Consider the following 9278-nt stretch of genomic DNA (forward strand, 5'->3'; position numbering starts at 1 on the left):
GAAAATATATTTTCAACAGAATTTGGTCAGCTGCTAAAATAAATATATCTATCATTTAAGTATCATTCAACAAAATGGCGGCGCGTATAATAAGAAGAATAAATATAGTAATGTTACAAGAGAATCTCATAAAATATCATAACAAATATTTATAACAATTTAATATATTATATTTATTCGTATTTTTCTTCTAATTAAATTTATTTCATTTACAAATGATCTTTTTTATTTTGTACAAATATGATATTATAACATTAAAAGTGTCGCAAAATGAGTCCCGTATAAAACTATATGTGTGATATGTATGTGATGATAATGATGATGATGTGTGTGTGTGGGGGGTGGGGGGAGGGGGGGGGTTTATTAGTGTGTGCTAATCGATGGCCAGACCATTTTCTTAGATTTTTCTTTATCTGTCGTTTTAAAACTGACTTTTGATTGACAAAAGGCAGCACTCATCGCCAATACCAGAGAATCTAGCCTGTGAGATATCGGACGCGACGTCACAAGTTAGGGTCTCAGGGAACCGGCGACGCGGCAGGCTTTACTATCAGCCCGCCCGCCATTGCCCTTTTTCTTATTTCGTTAGATGTATACAAATATATATACACATATTTGATGTATATATATATATATATATATACTTATTCATCCACTTTTCGTTTGTGTAATTTTTTTTAGAGCTTCGAAAATATTCTAATAAATTATTAAATATGAAATTATTATTCATAATAGAATGTGTTATTATGTGTCTGTTAAATACATACAAGTTATATCTATATTGTTTATGTTCAACCAAAACTTCATTAATTAATATTTTATGGGAACAATGGGAATTATTAATGAAATACAAAAAATACATTTTTAAATCAAGTTTGTCGATATATAAGTCAGATTTTGGGTTGAAATGTGTAATTATAGTTTATTGGGTTATTGGGTTATTGGGTTGAACATAAACGCGATATATATTATGAACAAGAAGAACTGACTACATGTAAAGTTGAAACTACCGTAATCGTATTCTCTTATTTTCAAGTATTACTTATTTAACAAGTAGTAGTAGCATCGCTTACGTAGGCATTATCCAGTAATTTACTCGGTCATGTTAAAATTGCTCGTCGAAGTAATCGACGACGAACGGACGGACGGATGTAGGGTGTTTCAATCTGGAGACATCTACCATTGTCACATCCAAATTAATGAAAAACGGTGAACGATGAAATTGTATATAACTAGAGCATTGTAATTATATGAATATAAGTAGTAATAGTAGGAGTTTGTCGTCCTTATAATTTGTCAGTTGTGTGTGATATCCTCTTCGTCGAGACGCCGACGACCGGGAAAGTTAGCAAGTTGTACAGTGGACTTCGTATATCGCGAATTTCCATTCCCTACTATACAACCTACTACCTCACCCAGGCGCCGCCGCTGGAACAAAATAATATTATTCTATACAATTCGTGTGTGTGTTCTCACTATCTTCCTTGATCTTTCTTCATCTTTCTTCAACTGGCGACATTCTTCTATACTTATATACTTATAAATAAATCACGTATTACACTTTCAAGTTATCATGGATTAATATTATTATTATTTAACGCATTCAAATCACATTCCTTTTCTTTTTATTTCTCTCTCGCAGTACACAACATTATCAAATATTCTTTTTATAAATATATTTAATTATTTAAAAGCACCGCTCACTGCTCATGAACTTGTACTTTTTCATTTACGAACAACACCTAAATATTTCATAAATCCGTAATATAATGAAGTAATATATTCGATGCGTAACAATAATTATGAAAGTTTTGGAGAAAATAGACAAAATAAATAAAAAGGAAGATGGGCTAGTGTAATTGTCAGGGTTTCTGACACACATTTTCATTTAGATCTTAATATATGTCCTCTTAAACTTTACCTTACCCCGAGGTTACGTATAATGTGTGCGGTTACGTATGTTGCGCGTGCATATTCAATGTATCCGGTATGCACTAGCCAAGAAAACAAATAAACAAAAGGATAAAAGAAAGCAAACAAAAGTAAAATAGGAGGAGTAGCATGATCCGCTTTCATTTCCCCCATTTTTTTCTTTTCTCTCTCTCTCTCATACTTTTATTTTTCACACTTTCTGTGTGTTTTTTTTTTGGGGGGGGGGATTTTTGCAATAATAACCGGAAATGCAGTAAGCCCCCATTATCATTTTGAAGGTTACAAAGAGAGAAGAAAACATTTGGGAGGAGGAGGAAGAAGAAGAAGAAGAAGAAGAAGAAGAAGAAGAAGAAGAAGAACGGGTCCACCATTCCGAGAGCTTTTTTTTTTAACGCCGGCCTGACTACATGTACCGGTAGATAGGAGCTTGCGGTATGCATATAAAAAAGCCCACAAGTTCGGATCTACGGGTTAGTGTCATCAAGTATAGCTGATAACCCTTTATTTTCCATAAACGATGATTGAACTCTCTCATTGGAAGAATGTTTCTCTCTCTCTCTCTCTCTCTCTCTCTCTCTCTCTCTCATTTTCTTTCTTTTTATCTATATCTCTTTATCTTTTATCTTTTGTTTTTTGTTTTTGTTTTTGTTTTTTTTTTTTAATTTTTCTTTCTTCTTTGGCGGGAATCCGATTTATTCGAAAATAATAATCATTTGTCCTCCTCCCAGAATAATCCATTTATTTCTTTCCTTCTCTTTTCTTGTTTCTTTCATGTGGTACACCTGAAAAATAGAAAATAAATTCAATTAGATATTTTTCTTGTATAGATATGATTTAAAAATAAACACAAGAAAAAAGTAGTCTAGTAAAAATTGTGTTGTAATATGTGTAATATAAAGGTAAGCTTAAAACGAAAGGTTTAACACGTAGAGATTTGAAAATATTTCTCTCTGAGGAATTATTATCTCTTAAATGCAACCACTTGTTGAAATGGGCTTTTCGGATAAATTAAAATACTACGTCAAATACATATCAAAATATATTAACTATAACAATCATTGAATGATTAAACATATAAGTAATGTATTTATTTGATAAAATGATCTAGGTTAAATTAACCCTCATTTCTATTTGAGAGAATCAAAGAAGAAACATTATTATTACGTATGAATACATGAATAAAAGTAATACTCAACCAGCTCTCTACACATACACACACGCATATACTCATAAACAAATATACACACTTAAGAAAAATATCATTAATTAATCATTGAAACAAATCAAAATATTCATTAAAAAAATAAACAAGAAAAATACACAAGTTTAACAAATAGTTTAAAAAGAAATATCTAAACGTTTTAAGTATAAATTCTTGCGGAAGAGGTCGTTCTCGTTTTCAGGGCCGTATAAGAAGGTTAGGTTAGCGAGTGCACAATCTTTCATGACGGCAATGATGGTCTGTCTGATTGCAGCTGCAGCAGAGCAGCAGCAGCAGCAGCATCAGTGTGCTCGTGTAATAGTAATAGTATAGTAGAGTAGTAGTAGTAGTAGTAGTAGTAGTAGTAGTAGTAGTAGTAATAGTAGTAGTAATAGTAGTAGTAGTGTTGTAAAGAAGGTTAGGGCAGAGTGCACGAAAGATTTTCCTCCCTACAGAAAGCGTCTGGGATTTCATTGCGTCGCGAAACTACAACGACAACGACAACGACACACAACCAACGAACAACGACGACGACGACGACGACAACGATGAAACGTAATCGCAGGGGCGTTTAATTTGGGTGCATTCGTTTATAAAAAAAAAAAAAACAAGCAAAAGGGGGGACGAGAAGTAATAGTCTTTAATAGTAGTAGTATAGTAATAACGATGAGTAGTAATAAAGTAGTGTAGTAGTAGTAGTAGTAGTAGTAGTAGTATAGTGCGATGAAAGATAAGTTGAAGAAAAAAAAAAGAAAAACACAAGAGTCGAAGAGGGAGTTCAGGGCTATGGGGAGGGGAGAAGGGAGCAGAGGAATTGTTTGGCGGTGGGTGGGTGGTTGGTTGGGGGAAGGGGGCTGAGTTAAGGGTTTTAGGGGGGATAGACGACGGATGGGCCAGAAGATCTCGGGGACTCCACCACCACCACCACCACCGCCATATTATATTTAGCGAGATACAACTACTACTACAACACTACTACTACTATAGAGGCTCGTGTGAATGAACTATACGTCGTCCCAGGGACGAACCTTCCCATCCTATTTCCCCTCCCCCAAGCGATCGTTGCATCCAAACTCCCTCCCCCTTTCTTTCCTACTGCTCGCTTGCTCCGTAGCTCGATGCAATTCGTCGGTCTCCTTCCTTCTCTTCCGTGCACAGTTAGTAGTTGAACCAACGGATCGGCATCCTCGACAACACAACTTTTCTAACTGGCCGACGCTATCGGCGAATCGTTTCTTTTCATTTGCTCTATTATTATTATTATTACTATTATTTATTTTTCATTTACTTCATACTTTTTTTTTTCTAACTTTAGATTATCAATGAAATCTTTTGTATTAATCAAATTATAACCTCAAAATCTAAGTGGAAGAAATGAAGGATGATTATAGATGATTGATCTTTCCCCCACACAAAGTTAAAAATTAGTTTGTAGAAATGTGATCTATGAAATAGGATATGAAAGATCATTGTGTTGGGATAGTTGTTGGTGTAGATCTGTTAAGAGATCCTAGGTTAACCCCATATTATAGGTGATAGTTGAGTAGAACGCTTGCTTGTATCGCGTTTTGTGCACGCTTTGTGCACGCTTTGTACACGCTTTGTACACGCTTTGTACACGCGGCCGCACGCGCGCGTTACAGAAAAGCAAGAACCTTGCGCCAACCAGACGGTCCGCTGCACAACTTAGGTATTGATCTTAGCCGGAACTAGTTTCTGCTTCCGTGTTTCCATTCTTCCACATTGTACACACGACCGCACCTCCTTTTTCAACTTTTTCCCCTAAAAAACCTGTGTCTGTCTCCTCATATTATGTTTTCTTTTCTTTTATATTTAAAAGTCAAAACGAGGGGTTTTAAGGTTTTCATTATGATATTTGACCAATCATATGCCAGGGTTTAATCATTATGATATTTAACCACAAATAATCATAAGTCTTTTTTCTTCTTTTCTATCTATTTTAAAAATAAATGACCGCGAAAATGATAATGTCGGGTGTCGAGGGACACAAAACGCATCATCATTGTATCTAATTAATATTTTGTGTCTTCTGCTATTGTTTTAAATCTCTGTCGCGATCATCTCTCTTTATCTTTTCCAAGCATCCTAGTATATATATGTATAGAAAAAAAAAAAAAACAAATTTGTATCATCATCATATTTCCTTTCCCCTATATTTATCTCTTGCGATTGGTTCGTTCGTTCGTTCGTTCGTTCGTTCGTTCATCTCTCGATCCTCGATCTTCCTTCTTCCGCGACAATTGTCAACGATAATCGGGAGACAGTGCGCGATGTTCTCGCGTCAACCGTGCATTGCACTCTCTGCAAAAAAATGATGCGCTCGCGTGTTCTCCTACCACCACCACTACCAACAGAGAAAGAAAGAGAGAGAGAGAGTGAGAGAGTTAGGGTTGGTCGAGAAAAGAGGAGGAGGAGGAGGAAGCGGCGTAGGAGGAGGAGGAGGAAGCGGCGGTGGAGGAGGAGGAGGAAGCGGCGGTGGAGGAGGAGGAGGAGGTGGGGGTCTTCGTGCATCTCCGGCCCCGTTCGGGGTTTATATTGATCACGAGAGAGTGCACGATATTCGAGAATACATAATACGAAGAGCGGACTCTCTAGCCCACCAACCAACCGGACCGTCTCTCTATACTAAAACGGCCTATAGTTGGTCGACAAAGAGCGTATACAGATAGGAAGAGAAACAGAGAGAGAAACAGAGAGAGAAAGAGAAAAAGAGTATGAGTATGAGTATAAGTAAGAGTGTAGTGTGAGAGTTATATTACTGTGAGTGAGTGCAATGGGCTGCTCACTTTCTGTCTATCTATCTATCTATCTATCTGTATATGTATATGTATATGTATATATATATCTATTTCTCTATTTCTCTCTCTCTCTCTCTCTCTCTCATTCACATACACGCATATACATACATAGACACATATATATATATATATATATAAATAATATGTATATATAGCGATGCGCGCGTTCTTGCAACAACCCTCTTCCCATCCCACGTGACGAGTCGTCGCCCCCTCTCTTCTTCCTCAGTCCCACTCCTCCATCACCTCTCCACCCCTCCCACCCGACTCGACCAGTTCTCTCTCCGTTCGTCGATGCACAGCCTCACCTGCGTTCGCTGCGTTTGCTGCGTTCCTTCTCATCTTCTCATCCCCACCCCAACGTGTCGACTAACACATAAGCTTCCTCCGCCCCCGCCCATTGGCTACGAACTACCGTTCCTTTGGCTCTCTTTTTCTCTCCCTCTTTCTCTCTCTTAAACTGCATCCACTACTATCCACCCTTACGTTCCCCCACTCCTCTTCTTTTTCTTTTCTTCATCGTCGTTCGTTCGTTCGTTCGTTCGTCGAGTCTTCTTTTCTCTTTTCTTTTCTTTTCTTTTCTTTTCTTTTTTCTCTCTCTTTTCACGTTTTTTCTCCGAATCTTTTCTACGAGCAAACGCACGCACGCACGCACATCTTCTCTTGGGCCCCCGCCGCTACTGCTGCAACTTTCTCACTCGAGAAATCGTCGCGGCATCTCTGTACATGTGTACATGTTGTATATACACATATACATGTATGTACATGCGCGTATGTATAGTAGACACGATTTTCCTTTTTCTTTTTGTTTAATCTAATATCATAAAAGCAACGCGACGAATACATATACTTTATTCTTTTTCTTCTTATGTACTTATATGATATACTCTTGGGTTGATTGATTTTCTAAAAAAATCCCCAGACGGCGGCGCGACCATTATAATATACTACTTCTATTTCAAAGAAATAAAAATGATTTTTTAATAAATTCCAATCTCTCTTGTATAACAAGATTGAATCTATATCCATCTTTGTTTTATTTTAAAACTTATACATTTGGCGCGTTAGAGAGGGACAAAAAAATGACGAGAGAGTGAATTTTTCTCGATGCGCGCGCACAGCGACAGACACGAACTAAATTTGAACAGTATGAAGTTAGTCGATAAATCTCCCTTAAAGTTTAGTTTGGATAGAAAGGAAAAAAAAAACATATTGTAAAACAAATTAATGATTAGAAAAAAAACGTATAAAAGAAAATACAATAAAACGTGAGATGTTTTTCTTCTTCTTCTTCTTCTTCTTCTTCTTCTTCATCTTCTTCATCTTCTTCTTCGAAGGTACGAAGAAGTAATAATCGAGAAGCTTCTCGAGTAACATCCCTCGAGAGTTTCCCCGCCGCTCCTTTCAGCGACGCTAGTGTGCCGAGTAGACGCGTGGAAGGGGCAAAAGAGGAGGCGGAGGAGGAGGAGGAGGAGGGGAGGAGGAGGAGGGGGAAAATCGCCGGTGTTGGCAAAGAGAGAAGGAGGAGAACACACCAAGTATGCACGTTAGGGGCAAGAGAGGACCTTGGCCTTTTCGCGGGGCAAAAATAAAACCTGTTGACATCGAAGACCCGCGGCCAGAGGGGAGCCTCTCTTCTCTCTCTCTCTCTCTCTCTCTCTCTCTCACTCTCTCCCCAACCCTTCCTTTCTTTCCATTTCCCACCCCCTCTCTCCCTACCATTCTGTCTTCCTTAACTATATGTCTATATATTGTTATTGTTTTTTGTTTTATTTTTCTTTTAATTTATTTATTTAATATAGCTGTTCAATTTAATTAATTTACTTTTTATTATTATGTATAAAATAAAATATTGCAATACGATCGAATTAATAATAATTTTAAACTTGACCATGACAAATTTGAAGAGATGTATATATATTTCGATTTTAATATTAAATATTTTCAACTTGTTGATCAAGTATATATATATATAAAATACATACGAAAAATAGGGAGAGAGAGAGAGAGACATAGATTATATATTATCCCATAAATATTTCACATATATTATAATACTTTCTTAAGAATAAGAATAAAATATTTCTTTCTTTTTCTTTTATCCCTAACCCTTTACCCTTCTATCCAACTAGTACTTTTCTCAGCAATAAAAAGAAAAAACATGCGTAGCAACGTGTATGCAAAAGTATTTCTCTCTCTCTCTTTCTATATATGTATGCACGTGTGTGTGTGTGTGTGTGTGTGTGCGTGCGTGCGTAAAGTAATACACCTCTGCAAAGAGACGACTAGACTGGGCAGAGACGACGAGAAACGGCCTCCAGCAACCTCGGTTATCTGCTTACCAATACACATTTAACCTTTCATACACGTTAGTCGTCTCTCCGTTTTGGAATAAGGTAAGGGGAAGAGAGAGGTGTACGAGAGAGAGAGAGAGAGAGAGAGAGAGAGAGAGAGAGGGAGGGAAAAGAGAACATCAGGAGACTCCTGTGTATAAAACTCTCTTTCTCTTTCTCTTTCTCTTTCTCTTTCTTCTTCTCTTTTGCTCAACTTGATCGAGAACGGGTATGCACCCTCTCTGCCTGATGTTCTGCTGCTTGGTGTTGTTCTGTCCAAGAGAAGAATTGCAAGTATCCATCCCAAACTATCTTGAATTTTCTGTTATGTTATTTCTATTAGATTTGTTTCGATATAAATTCATATAAGTAAATAATATTATAGTAAATGATATAATTAAACATAGAAATGTTTCATCTAGGTTAACAAAACTACCGGTGGTATCATTGTATATGATGGTCAATTCATTCTTCAAATGTTATTTTTGTCTTCATTTAAATAAAACCAAATAAATACTAAAAATATATGTAATACCAATTTTGTGCTATCGTAATAATTATTTACTTTAGTTTAATTGAACAAATAATAGAAATATGATTATGTATATGTAATTATTTGAAGAACGATAAAACAGTCAAATCTTGTATATAAAGATGAATAATTACTATGCTGATTATAATATAGATATATATTCAAGTTTTTTCCTAAGTAAATTAATTTCAATTCCAAATAAATATACGATCGATCATATACCGATTAATCGAAATCACTATTTTAATTACTAGGAAAAAAAAAAGAAGACAAAAAAAGGAAGAAAATTGATCCAATTGCTAAATGTTATTGGTTATGTTTATTCGTTATGTCATTCGATTGGACGAATTTCTTTTCCCGTTTTGAACCGGGGGGTGCGGCCAATGAGGAAAAGCTTTGTCGTAAGAGGTTATGGTGGGGCCGATCGGAAAGATTCAAAATGGCGGAAAGATCCACCCGGC

At 36.4% G+C, this 9278-nt stretch overlaps 2 long non-coding RNA genes across 2 annotated transcripts; one reads left to right on the forward strand and one right to left on the reverse strand.

Moving 5' to 3' along the window:
• Positions 1-148: 148 nt before the first annotated feature.
• Positions 149-3244, reverse strand: LOC149031906 (uncharacterized). The gene is made up of 2 exons (XR_016177211.1): positions 3129-3244; positions 149-2714 (listed from the first exon to the last, which is right to left on the reverse strand). It is a non-coding gene; the product is annotated as an uncharacterized LOC149031906 (long non-coding RNA).
• Positions 3245-7094: 3850 nt separating this feature from the next.
• On the forward strand, positions 7095-8418 carry LOC149031907 (uncharacterized). Its single transcript, XR_016177212.1, has 2 exons — positions 7095-7220; positions 7290-8418. It is a non-coding gene; the product is annotated as an uncharacterized LOC149031907 (long non-coding RNA).
• The last annotated feature ends 860 nt before the right edge of the window (positions 8419-9278 follow it).

The sequence above is a fragment of the Polistes dominula genome, unplaced genomic scaffold, assembly GCF_049000335.1.
Source record: "Polistes dominula isolate Pdom_NZ unplaced genomic scaffold, Pdom_raw_medaka contig_83, whole genome shotgun sequence".
Classification (NCBI taxonomy): Eukaryota; Metazoa; Arthropoda; class Insecta; order Hymenoptera; family Vespidae; genus Polistes; species Polistes dominula.